At 35.4% G+C, this 12,815-nt stretch overlaps 2 pseudogenes; both read right to left on the reverse strand.

Moving 5' to 3' along the window:
- Positions 1-6,722: 6,722 nt before the first annotated feature.
- Positions 6,723-10,110, reverse strand: LOC120147861 (annotated as a pseudogene).
- Positions 10,111-10,306: 196 nt separating this feature from the next.
- LOC120147827 lies at positions 10,307-12,413 on the reverse strand (annotated as a pseudogene).
- Between the last annotated feature and the right edge of the window lie 402 nt (positions 12,414-12,815).

Raw genomic sequence — 12,815 nt, forward strand, 5'->3', positions numbered from 1 at the left:
AATTAGAATGTTATTAGAATTTATATGTTTTCATGAATTTAAATTATATCAAATGGATGTTAAAAGTGCATTTTTAAATGGTTTTATAAAAGAAGAAGTGTATGTGGAACAACCTTCAGGTTTTGAAGATTCAAAATTTCCAAATCATGTTCTTAAATTGACAAAAGCACTTTATGGTTTAAAACAAGCTCCTAGAGCTTGGTATGAAAGATTGTCAAACTTTTTAATTGAAAAAGGTTTTTCAAAAGGGAAGGTTGACACTACATTATTTTTAAAGCATAAAGGTAAAGATTTATTAGTAGTTCAAATTTATATTGATGATATAATATTTGGTTCTACTAATGATGTTCTTTGCCAAGAATTTTCCAAGCTAATGCAAAGTGAATTTGAGATGAGCATGATGGGGGAGCTCTCATTTTTCTTGGGACTCCAAATCAAGCAAAGAAAAGATGGCATCTTCATCAATCAAGCTAAGTACGTCAAAGATATGCTCAAGAAGTTTGGACTGGAAAATGGGAAACCTCATGACACTTCAATGAGCTCATCAACAAGCTTGACATAGATGAAGGAGGTAAATGTGTGGATGTTAAATTATATAGGTCAATGATTGATTCTTTGCTTTATCTAATCGTAAGTAGACCGGAAATTATGTTTAGTGTTTGCTTATGTGCTAGATTTCAATCATGCCCTAAGGAATCACATTTACTAACTGTTAAGAGAATCTTTAGATACCTTAAGGACACTCCTAGTTTAGGACGTGGTATCCTAGAGACTCTAGCTTTAGCTTGCATGCCTTTTCTGATGCGGATTATGGAGGATGCAAATTAGATAGGAAAAGCACCTCGGTACTTGCCAATTCCTTGGAAATATGTTGATTTCTTGGTTTTCAAAGAAACAAAATTGTGTTGCATTATCTACCACTGAAGTCGAATACATTTCAGCTGGTAGTTGTTGTGCATAAGTTTTATGGATGAAACAATAACTTTTTGATTATGGAATTGAAGTAGGTACCATTCCTATCAAGTGTGACAATACTAGTGCTATTTGTCTCACTAAAAAATCCCATCCAACACTCTAGAACTAAGAACATTGAAATAAGACATCACTTCATTAGAGACCATGTCACTAAGGAAGATATAGTTCTAGAATTTGTTGATACTTTGCATCAATTAGCGGATATCTTTACAAATCCTTTAGACAATGAAAGATTTTGAACACTTAGGAGAGAATTAGGTTTAACTGACCTATCTTCACTTATTGTTTAAAATAATTTTAGCACTTTTAAGAATAAATGAAAAATGTTTATAATAAATTTGATTGCATTCTTTGCTATTAGTTAGGGGGAGTTTATTATTCTTTGTGAAAAATTGATTATATGTTCAAATAAATTTTAATGATAAATTTGATTGATTGAACATAGTTAATTTTTTGTAATATGAGTTGCCAATACCACTAGAGAAAATTAATTTAGCATTTTGAGTGTTTAAAATCAAATTTTAGTAGTTTTAGTGCAGAGGGAATCGATACCCCCTTGAAGGGGAACCGATTCCCCCTTTGAATGGGAACCGATTCCCTCATTGAGGGAATCGATACCCCCCACAGGTTCTGGATATATCACGATCAGAAAACCCATTCTCTCAAAACCTCTCTTCTTTCTTAAACGTCGTTCATCATCTCTTTCTCTCTAAATCTCCATTTTTGCCAAAATCATCAAATACAAGTCGGAATTAGATCGTTCTTCAACTTCTAATCCTTGCAAACAACATCACATTCTCATAAAATCCAAATTTTCAAGGTAATATTTCAAAATCCTCTATTTCATTGATTTTTGAACTTAGAACTAGTTTGATTAGTTCTAAGATGAACATTACATCGGACACTGGTTATATGATGATTTTACAACCAATTTCGTCAAAAACACTCAAATTTTCAAAACTATCTTTAAATTTCGAAAAAAAAAATCAAAAATTGTGTTTTAATTGATGTTTTGATTCAATTATGTTTTCATAAAAACTACGTATTATGATTTTCAAACATTATTTTCCAAATAGTTTTTTAAAACATTGCCATTTAGGATTCAGTTTAGAGAACCTTGAAATATTGAGGACTTATTTGAGTTTTGAGTTTGATTATATTGCATACATGTGTTTAAATTTGCAGGTTACATATTCTATTTTGATTCTTAAACCATGTCAAATCCTAAACGGCCTAGGACATTGTCTAGTAGCTCAAGTCAAAATCGACCTCTTATTCCTCCACCCAATCCAAATAACCCAAATATGACCATTATGAACTCTTGTTTCAACGTACCTGGTTGTGGACAAGATCTATACCATATGTACCATACTTGTTTGAGTCATACAAAATCTGGGAAGAGCGTATCCATTCGATCCAAGCTATAGAAGATATGGACTTCCAATATCTTCCTACTCTTAAATCCTAGAATTTTGATAAACTCTTTAAAATCAAACATTTGGTTTATCATCAATTAGTCCGCATTTTTCTATTCTAATGTGGTATGTGTCCAAAACGAGCGCCGATCTGAACCTATAGGAATTCGATCCTATCATTTAGGACAATTCATTTTTATTGACTCTGGCACAATCGCTACCCATTTTGAACTAGATAACTCAGGTTTAATAAAAAAGAGACTGTGGATTCGCCCTATAAGTCTAAGGATAGTGAGAGTACCCTAAGAACTCATTGTGATAAATTCCTTCATTATTTGATCTCTTGGTAGTTTAGACCATCCAGAGGTAGGTACTCCTCCCTTAGGAACATAGATATATGGTGGATATATTGTATTCAACATAAAAAGAAGATTAATCTGCCACATATCATCTTTAGTGAGTTTCCATAAACATTGTTCCTTCCAAGAATATAGAAACCTTGGTTTATGGTTGTTTCTTTAGTAATTTGTTTATCAAACTCGGTCTTTGGGTCAATGAGTTTATCGTCCCGAACTCAAAACTTTTAACTGTGAAACATTTTGATGTTCATGGATTGTTTTATTTTTGGTGTTTGAATTTGTTGGATAATTGGATATTTGAACTTACATGCTTATATATTTGGTTTGATTTTCACTTTCATTTTGAGCTTAATGTTTATTTTTGCATCATTTACATATTAGTTGCATTATGACCAATTTTTGTCATTTCACATTGTTTATGAATATTGAATTATGGAACTAATGGCTAATCTTTCTCTTGATTATGATCTTAGCAGCTTACGCTATATTTAGTTATCAATTGGCTAATTGTTTTTCAAAAACTTGTTTAAAATCTTTTAAAGGTCTTTTTGATTTAACAAAAAGGGGGGAGAAATATTAAAGTGTTTAAAGGGGAGAAGTGTTAGAGTAAGGGGGAGTAATTTCAAAATTTGATTTCAAAATCTTAAAATTACTAAAATGCTTTGTTATATCAAAAAGGGGGAGGTTGTTGAAAACATTTTGATATTTCTATATAACAAATTAAGATAAATGAATTTTAAGATTTTCCAAAAAGATTTTCTAAGTATATTCCATATAATTATTCAAATATCAAAATATTACTCCAAATCTTTCAAATGTCATTTTTAATCCTTACTCAAGTGTAAAATTAAGTTTTAATCTAAAATTATTTAAAAATAATTTACAAAGTATTTCGAACCGATTCAAAGCCAAAAATTCCAGAATGTCTAGAGGAACCGATTCCCCCTGAATAGTTTGGCTACGAGAAAAACAGAATGCTCGGAGGGAACTGATTCTCCCTGTTTAACGGTCGAAATATTTGAATTTTACACTTAGGAAAACCGATTCCCCCACGCTCCAAGCTGTTGTATTAATGATTTTTACACTTAAACGGCTCCATTGACTCATTAATCATCCCCAACGTTCAGAATCAATTGAGGGAGTATTTAAACAAGTTCTGAAGCCTTTGATCAACAAGAAATCATAGAGAAACAATAGAGAAAGCATCAAACACCAAGTTTGTGCAAATCAAGCCAATTTTCCTTTCAATATTCATTTTGCTTTCAAGAACACCATTTTGCTCATTTGTAATTATTTGTGAGTGTCTTTTCTTGTTCTAGAATTGTGCAAACATCTTACCTTGTGAGGTTTTACTTGTAAGTTTGCAAATTGTGTATTTCTCTTTGAAAAAGAGTGTGCTCAAGAATTTGGGGTATAATTGAGGGAGTTGTAAGGTTTTCTTGTCCTCAAAAGAAAGAACAAATTAGTGAATTTGTTGGAAACTCCTTAGTGTGGATAGCTAAGGTAGTGGATGTAGACTTTGGTTGAGAAAGTCGAATCACTCTAATCGTTGTGCAAATATTTTCAATTTTCTACAAAAGCTTCCACCAAAATTTTAATTGCCAATTCACCTCTTTTGGCCATTCCATCAATCGATTAACTTAACATATGGTTTTCAAGGGGAAATACATAGGATTTCTTTTCAGTGCACATGCTGTGAAGGTAAGCATCTACTTTTTTGGTGGTTGTTTCTCACCTTAACAAATTAAAGGGATAAATATTTGAGTTCGACTTGAAAAAAAGAATAAATTCAATTTGATCATTCATCATTTCTGAGCCGAACTTGAGCTATCGCGAGATCAAGATTGATTATCTTAATACTTCATTCAAATTCTTTTACTCATTTATATGGGGAAGGGCAACTCGAAATAGGCATTGTCTAATTAACATACAAACTTGTCAAAAACTTCAGATTGCAGTTATGCTCCCGACCTTGCAAGCTCAATTGCCGCATCGTCCTGTCATCAAACGATTCAGAATTCCGAAGCAAATGTGCCTCACTTCTCGATTATCACAGCCTCAAGAGATAGGTCGGCAAACCGTCAAAAAACGTATCAAGGGGAAGATAATCTCAGTCATCGAGGACAAACGAGAAAGCCAAGAAAGCAACGATGCTGAACCTTTTCTTTCGATGATTGCGGCCTATGTTGCACGGGCACGGCAGAGGAAGGGCGTTTCAAGTACCCGAAAACGGGCACGGGGACGGTCGGGGTACGTACCGGGGACGTGCCACGGTGATATGGTACGGCCGAACGATACGTGGACGTTTGGTGCTAGCTGGGATGTTTCGGTGCCTGAGAAATCACAGCTTCCTTGAGCTTGACCTTTCTTCTGGAATAGCTATTGACGGCGTAGTGCAGTGATCTTTCACCGTGTCGGGGTTTAAAGCAAACACCTTTTGGAGAATCACAGAACAATCAGCTCTAGATCCACACGCGTAATCCAGTGTCTTCTGAAGCATTTGATCACTAACTCCATCTTTACATAAGCAATAAGTAGCACCTAAACAAAAATCCCAAGCAAAAAATCGATCATTAAGATCATTTGTGAGTTTTCCGGAAAATCTTTAACAGGAAAATCCAAAGAACTTACTGAACGGCAGTCATGGCCAAGACACAGCAGTAGACTAATTAAAAAGGGCCATGACTTGTGCAAGATTCTGAGGAAATTAAAGAGAAACCAAAGAATGCTGCAGGAAAGAAGAAAGAGAGCCAATGGAGACTTGTAGACAAATACTAAGGGAGGAAGACGGTGGGTATATAAGCTATGTTGTCCTGATACTAATCTCGGTGTTATGGGAAAATGGGGAAACTGAGCAATGTCTAAGAAAAGTGTGTTGGCATGTAATTTGGTCTGTTTAAAATATTCACGTAATTGCATGGCATATGCTTATATATATATCAATGATATTCTCAAACGGTCGTAAATTCGAGTGACGAGTCAACACTTAACCTGGTTTAGGTAATAAGAATAAGTACTGTCATTGTGAAGATGAAGTGCATTGGCTTATTAATATTCAATGATATTCTCAAACGGTCGTAAATTCGAGTGACGAGTCAACACTTAACCTGGTTAGGTTAATAAATAGTACTGTCATGTGAAGATGAAGAGAGGCTGAGGGTTCTACATTTGGGACCTTACAGATCCTCTATCGGTGCTGTCACCGTCACCACCAACTATTGATATTTCTTCTCTCTAGGGTTTATTTATTTGTGAGAAATAAATATTACATTATCAACAATTTTAAAACATAAAAATAAGAATAAATTATAAATTTGGTAACTGTATTTTACTCTCTCATATTCACTCACTGTACTTTAAGTCTTTCAGTTTTCTCACTTAACGTAATTACATTGAGTGGTTTGTCAATCAACCATTAAATAGTTAACGACGTTTAATATTTTCTATACTTAATATTATGGTTTCAGTCTTAAGATTTGACACTTTAATATTATGGTTTGATTATGGATTTTATTATTTAGAATTAATGTGGTTTGAATCTTGAGATTGACATTTAATATTGTGATTTGTTATGATTTATTGTTCTAAACTTAATATGGTTTGAGTCTTGATATTTGACTTTATTAAATTTTACATCTATTTATAATTTAAAATTTATTTATTTGCTGTACCTTTACCATCTCGTATCCTGTAATTTAAAAATATCGTTTTATGTCCCTGTCCCTTATCCATCCCTGTATCCGTATCAATGCAACATAGATTGCGGTCCCCAAGACATGGAGCCAGCCCCATATTGTCGGAATGGAAGCAAACGATGTTTCTAGTTTCCAGGATTGATTCAGCGTTACTTTATCCCCTTGAAATAACCAATTCCGTCCAGGTTCGAGATGATGAAAAAGGCTGCTTGCTTTGGATAAAGTATCACTGCTCTTTCTGTAATACTATCATCATCACGTGAAAATGAACCCTCAAGTGCTTTCCCATCAAAGAAAACACTGCTACTAAGTAAAATGATTATGCCGCTGTGACAAAATTTTCTCGAAAGTACAAGTACGTTTGATGGCAATGGATGGATAGATGATGATGCGGGAGTCAAATTGGAACTCGTCGATGTGAATTTTGAAATCCCAGTCCTGAGTCCGACTCCAAGCTCTCTAGCATCAAGAGGCTGGGACCTTTCAACCGTCCTCAATGAAGAAGACGGCAGTTTTCGAAACTGAATGGGAACAGAAATATACAAGATTAAGTTCGGAGAGGAAGACATACTAGTAAGGTATCGTAAGAAATTCGGTAAATGTTCCAAAGGAGGATGGTACATGTGTTTTCTGGCGAGTCATTCGTCAAATTTCATCAAAAGCTTCAGTATTAACAACGAACAACATAAACTTCACTTTAAAGACAATAAAGAAGCCTAACTTGGAATGAAGATTTCCAGTTTAAATATATTCCATGTGAAAAATCAGAGGCATTTTTAATAATGAAACAAAGAATGTAAATGAACACGGTTCCATGTTTCTCATATTAAGCATTTTTCATAGTTTGAAATGTAGACAAGATGATCGGAGATATTACAGCAGGCCAGGTCTCTGGTTTAAATATATTCCATGTGAAAAATCAGAGGCATTTTTAATAATGAAAACAAAGAATGTAAATGAACACGGTTCCATGTTTCTCATATTAAGCATTTTCATAGTTTGAAATGTAGACAAGATGATCGGAGATATTACAGCAGGCCAGGTCTCTGTAATATATTCCACAATATCATATGATATGTCCCTTGAACATCAATTTGCTCCTTCTCGGTCGGGTCCTAAAGGAAACAAAACATTAAATAGCACATAAGAAACAAAGGAACCAATAATGGAATGAAAAATACTACAAGTGAAGATGATGACTTCTATGCACCATTTACACCTTAACAACCGACGCTCCGGTGGCAAATTTCTTCCCAAGTTTCTTCGAAGCATCGCTAAGCTTAATTCCTGAAAAAACAACTCATCGGAAATTAGTTTGTTTGAAAAAAGAACTAACAAATAGATGAAAAAGAACTGTGAAAATGAAACTCACCAAATAGATCCAATCCTTTAACAGTGGTGATCCATTAAAACCTGGTGGAGCTGATAAAATATTGTCCGTATGAATACCATTAAAACCTGGTGGAGCTGAAAATTTTGCCCCATCAGCTGATGAGGAAACACCGAGTGATTGGAGCTCTTCAGAAACCTCCTCAGCCTCCCTTCCATTAGCTTCTGAAACACCAAAAACTATCGTCAAAGAGAAATCATTAATTAACTTGCTACAACTTTCAGAGCTTTAAACTATCAGAATTTCACACATTAAAATCAGTGTGTGAAACAATCGATGCTAAGAGAATACATACATACATACATACATATATATATATAGCAAAAGGCAAAGGAATATGTAATCACTTCATCAGTTCATATCAGAAAACTATGTCCAAAGAAACCAAAGGCCCGCAAAAGAATTGTCTTTTTCATCAGTAAAGAAACAGAATTAAAAAAAGCATGCAAAATAAGTAACTTATACAGAAAAAGGGTAAAAGAAACCTTCAAGAAGATGGGTAAAGCTCAGGAGCGTTCTTGATCAACCAAGGCTTGCACTTTCGAAATCAGGACCGAATTCACAGTACTCCGCTGGAAGAGAGCATATGGGACATATAATACTTCCTCCGGTTGAGGTTTCTCTTCCATATTTCTTTTTTATCTTTCCTAATTCTTTTCCTTTGGCTTTCACTTTGCGATGGATTTAATAGACGTAAGAATCAAAACCCAGATTTCATAAAGACGAATACGCTTCTTATTTGCCGGTACAGTGCTACGCAATCACGCACTGAATAGTATAAAGAAGAATCCGATTCTCTCTCGTTATGAAACGGGTCTGATTAATTGGGCTAAATTGGGCTTGGAAATGATTGAATCTGGATCGAGCCTGTTTAGCCCAATCATAATTAGTATTTTTTTTCTTTTTGAAAGGAATCATATTGGTATAATGTAAAAATAGCCCTCGATATTAATTAGTTTTCAAATATACCATTAAACATTTACACATTATGGCAAAACGATCTTGATTCTAAAAAATCTAACAAATGATTTATCATAATGATTTACATGGCTGAGATTGGAAATACATGTTGAATTGGATAGGTACTATTAACTTCATTTTCTTGTAGTTGAACACTAGAGCTTTCCTTTCTTGATGATCAATTTAACTTAATTGATAACTTAATATTATTTTAGCTCATCTCGTTAGTTAAAATTATTTCTGTATTTTTTCCTTTACAGGAAATATTTAAATTTAGTTTAATGATTTAAGAAAAAGGAAAAAAATAAATTTTGCATATCTATATTTTAAAAAAAAAAAATAAAATTTTAGACTCAGATCCAGAAAATAATATGGATACAATAATACATAATACATGTTCCTTTCTCTCAACTAAATGTACACACACTTTTGAGCTTATGAATGAGGAAGATTGTAACAATGTATAAGATTCATACAGCATGTGAAGCAGTGGTTTAGGTCGACACCAGAACAGAGCAGAGCAGAATCTAGAGATGTATATGTATGTATCTATATCTTGGCCGTGGGGCAAATGGCTGAGTAATGTGTTAGCAAAAAAAATCCTTAATAGTCCACTCAAGTAATTATTTCTCGATTAGGATGTGTTGAACATTAACTTAGAGAAGACCTCAAGTTAACCCGTGTCTTTACCTAATTCCTTTTTTTCTGGTTATACAAAGTTGAAGACGCATGGTAATGAATAAAAATGAAATCGCATAAATTACCATATGTCTTACTTGAGATTGTATAAACACCCTAATTCAAAAAATAATTTGGTGAGAATTCTATACTAAGATTTTTTTTTCCAACGTCCAATTTGTAGGGGTGTTCATTGGTTAAAACGGTGGCCGACCGAATCAAAAACACCCTTACTGAATAATCAAATTTTTCTTTAACCGTTAACTGAACCGAACTTTTTTTAAATATTAACCGAACCGAATAAATTTTGGTTAATTGGTTAATTTTCGAATTAACTGAAATTTTTTAGAATTTTAGAATTTAATTTTTTAATTAAAAAATAATTTACAATTAATTTAAATAATATAATTAATTTGATTCAAATATTTACATTTAGTATTGATTATTTTAATTATTAATATTAATTTAGGTTTAAATGTGTTAAGTCTCTTAATATTATTAAATGTTAATTCGATTAATTCGATTAACCGATTCGAAACTGAATTAATCCTACCTATTTGAGTGAAACCCTTGGCCGTGTTTCGAACGGGTGTCAATGGGACCCAAAATCCAGCATCCATGTGCAAAACTGTACCCATTTCTCTTTTTGTATTTAATTTCAACCTTATTAACTTGGTTCTCATTTCTGGTGTTATAAAATAAATTTTAATATATTTTTATTAACAAAATTTCTTATCAATTAAGAAAAATATTGAAGGTCCCGATCGAGTTAAAATCTTAAAATCTTAAATAAAATTGAAGTACGTAATCAGAATGAGACAAGAAAAATATATTCGTCCCACGATCATTCCTAATTCTTACCCGGTGTACACCATTTTCTACCTCAACAATGGCCGATATGGCTACATTTATAACCAAATTACTAAACCCGAGAGTCTTTGTGATTGGCAAGGAGAGAATCAGACGAAAAATCATTCAAAATAGAAACCATCCCATTCCACTCTTACCCCTAATTCCTCATCATCCCATGCACCACACTCATCTTTGGCCTATCTTTAGGCAATGCTGCCACACACAGCAATGCCACTTGCATCAACCCCGCCATCTCATTCTCCATCACCTTATCCCCCAACATCTCGAAATCAAACACTTCCCATCCCCACTCCTCTTTCCCCACGCTTCCAACCCTTTACCAAGCTCATCCCGCCCCCCATCGCCCCCCGCCGTTTTCCCCGATAAACAACTCCAGTAATATGACCCCGAAACTATAGCGTCGCATTTCTGTGTGTACTTCTTGAGCCGGTAGTGTCGTTGGTGCCATTGTTGAGCTTCAATTCCGGGGCTTTGTAGTCGTCGTTGGTCGGAGACGGGGAGTATATGACTTGGTGGAGACCGGAATCGCAGATGCAGGCATTGCCTTGGTGGTTCACTAGATGTTTGATGATGTAAGGTGTCCATGGAGATTTTGGCTTTTTGTTACCATGTATGAACGCTAGGCCTTTTGCTGCCTCGGAAGCTAGCTTTAACCTCGTACTCCAACTCATGGAATCCTTCCCGTCCTCTACCTGCAAAGAACATATTATGTCCTTAAACTAATACATTTTTTCAAATAAGTCCTTAAATAGTAAAATTTTATAATTTAGACTAACCATGCAAGAGTGAATGCAAGCTTCCATTTGGTAGAAATTCATAGGCCAAAAGCACTCCTCCTTGGAGTTATAGTACGCTAGGAGGCTCACAACGTTGGCATGCCTCAACCCACCAATTATTCTCAACCACCCATCAACATCCCTCCGCTCCTCCTCTGTCGTACCCTTTCACCACCCCACATCGCCTCCGTCCGTCACCACCTTGTAATGGTCCCCACACACCCTTTTCCCAACAGCTCCGCCGAAGACTTTAACAGATCACCACTTTCCTAAAACCCTTGCACCCTTCCAACACCACCAATTCCTCCGCCTCTATCGAATTCCGCCTCGACGATTTGGAGCTGGACCTACTTTTTGTTTCCGTTCCATCGTTTTGAGAAAAACACTTGTATTTGTAACAACACCACGTAACGGATACTATCGCCGTCATAACGGCCACCGCGTCGACGGCGATGATCATCAGGATCACTTCATTGCTTAGCCTCTTCGTCTCGGGGTTACGCATCTTTGTGTTATGGACGCGGGGAGTGCCGTCCGATTGAAACATCGGACGGTAGAGGATGGCCGCAGAGGGCTTGTTTCCCTCGAAGGAAGATATTGGAAACGAGACATCCACGACGGAATCTCGCCGGATAGACTGTTATCAGAGACGTTAAGTCCGAAATAGTAGAAAACGAGGGAATTGAGTTGAGTGGTCCAGTGAACGAATTCGACTCGAGGCGGAGTCAACAAGTAGGCAGCTGAGTCAAGTCGGCCATCGGATTTCGCCGTGGAAATCGTTGTGCGAAAGATCGAGACGGTGGAGCCGCCTAAGAGTGGAAATTCCGGTGGGGAATGTTCCCGAGAAGAGATTTCCACGGAGGTAAAGATGCCTCAAGTAACGCCATGAAGACAAATTAACTCGGGAAGTAGAGAAAAATCGATTATTTTTAAGGCTGAGGAGTCTAAGGTGAGAAAGGTGATGCAGTGATCGAGTTGACCCAGAAAGGTTTAGGTTCTCAAGAACGAGTCTAGTAACTCGGTGAGTCGAAGGGTTGCATGTTACACCATACCAAGAATCAGAGCAAGGATTGGATGAGTTAACCCACGAGGAAAGCGAGTTTGAAGGGTCAAAAACAGAGTCTTTGAAGGACAATAAAGCCTTATAATCAACACTGCATTGACCCAAAGTGAAAAACAAAAAGAAAATCACGAACATCACCTTTCCCATTAATTTTCCCAAGAAAACGATGGAGACAAAAAAAGGAACCAGAGAGAATAATATACCCAATACAGAATGGGAATTTGAGAGAGGGAAGTAGCCGTTGATATATGATGTTGAGGAGAAGAGGGTGACACGTGAGGATGGAGCGTAGATCACGCGCGCATTTGTCATCAAAGCGAAACACGATATTGGGTCAGGTGCGTGGAAATGAAAAGGAGTTTGGCATATACGAAAAACGATATTTGGTAAAATTTACTTTTAGTCCCTTTAAAATTGGACTTTATTCATTATATATTAATTTAATATTTCTCTCACTAACTAAAAAATCATTAATACGTAAATACAATCAAACCAGAGGCCCTTCATTCAACTCTTATCATCGAATCTCATTCTGAACATTGATCAGAGTTTAAGGCACCAAATAATATGGACTAAATATAAATTTGAACATAATCGAGAGATTAAGACCGAAATTTGACCAAAGGATTAG

This window comes from Hibiscus syriacus, unplaced genomic scaffold (assembly GCF_006381635.1).
Source record: "Hibiscus syriacus cultivar Baekdansim isolate YM2019G1 unplaced genomic scaffold, ASM638163v2 tig00110944_pilon, whole genome shotgun sequence".
Taxonomy (NCBI): domain Eukaryota; kingdom Viridiplantae; phylum Streptophyta; class Magnoliopsida; order Malvales; family Malvaceae; genus Hibiscus; species Hibiscus syriacus.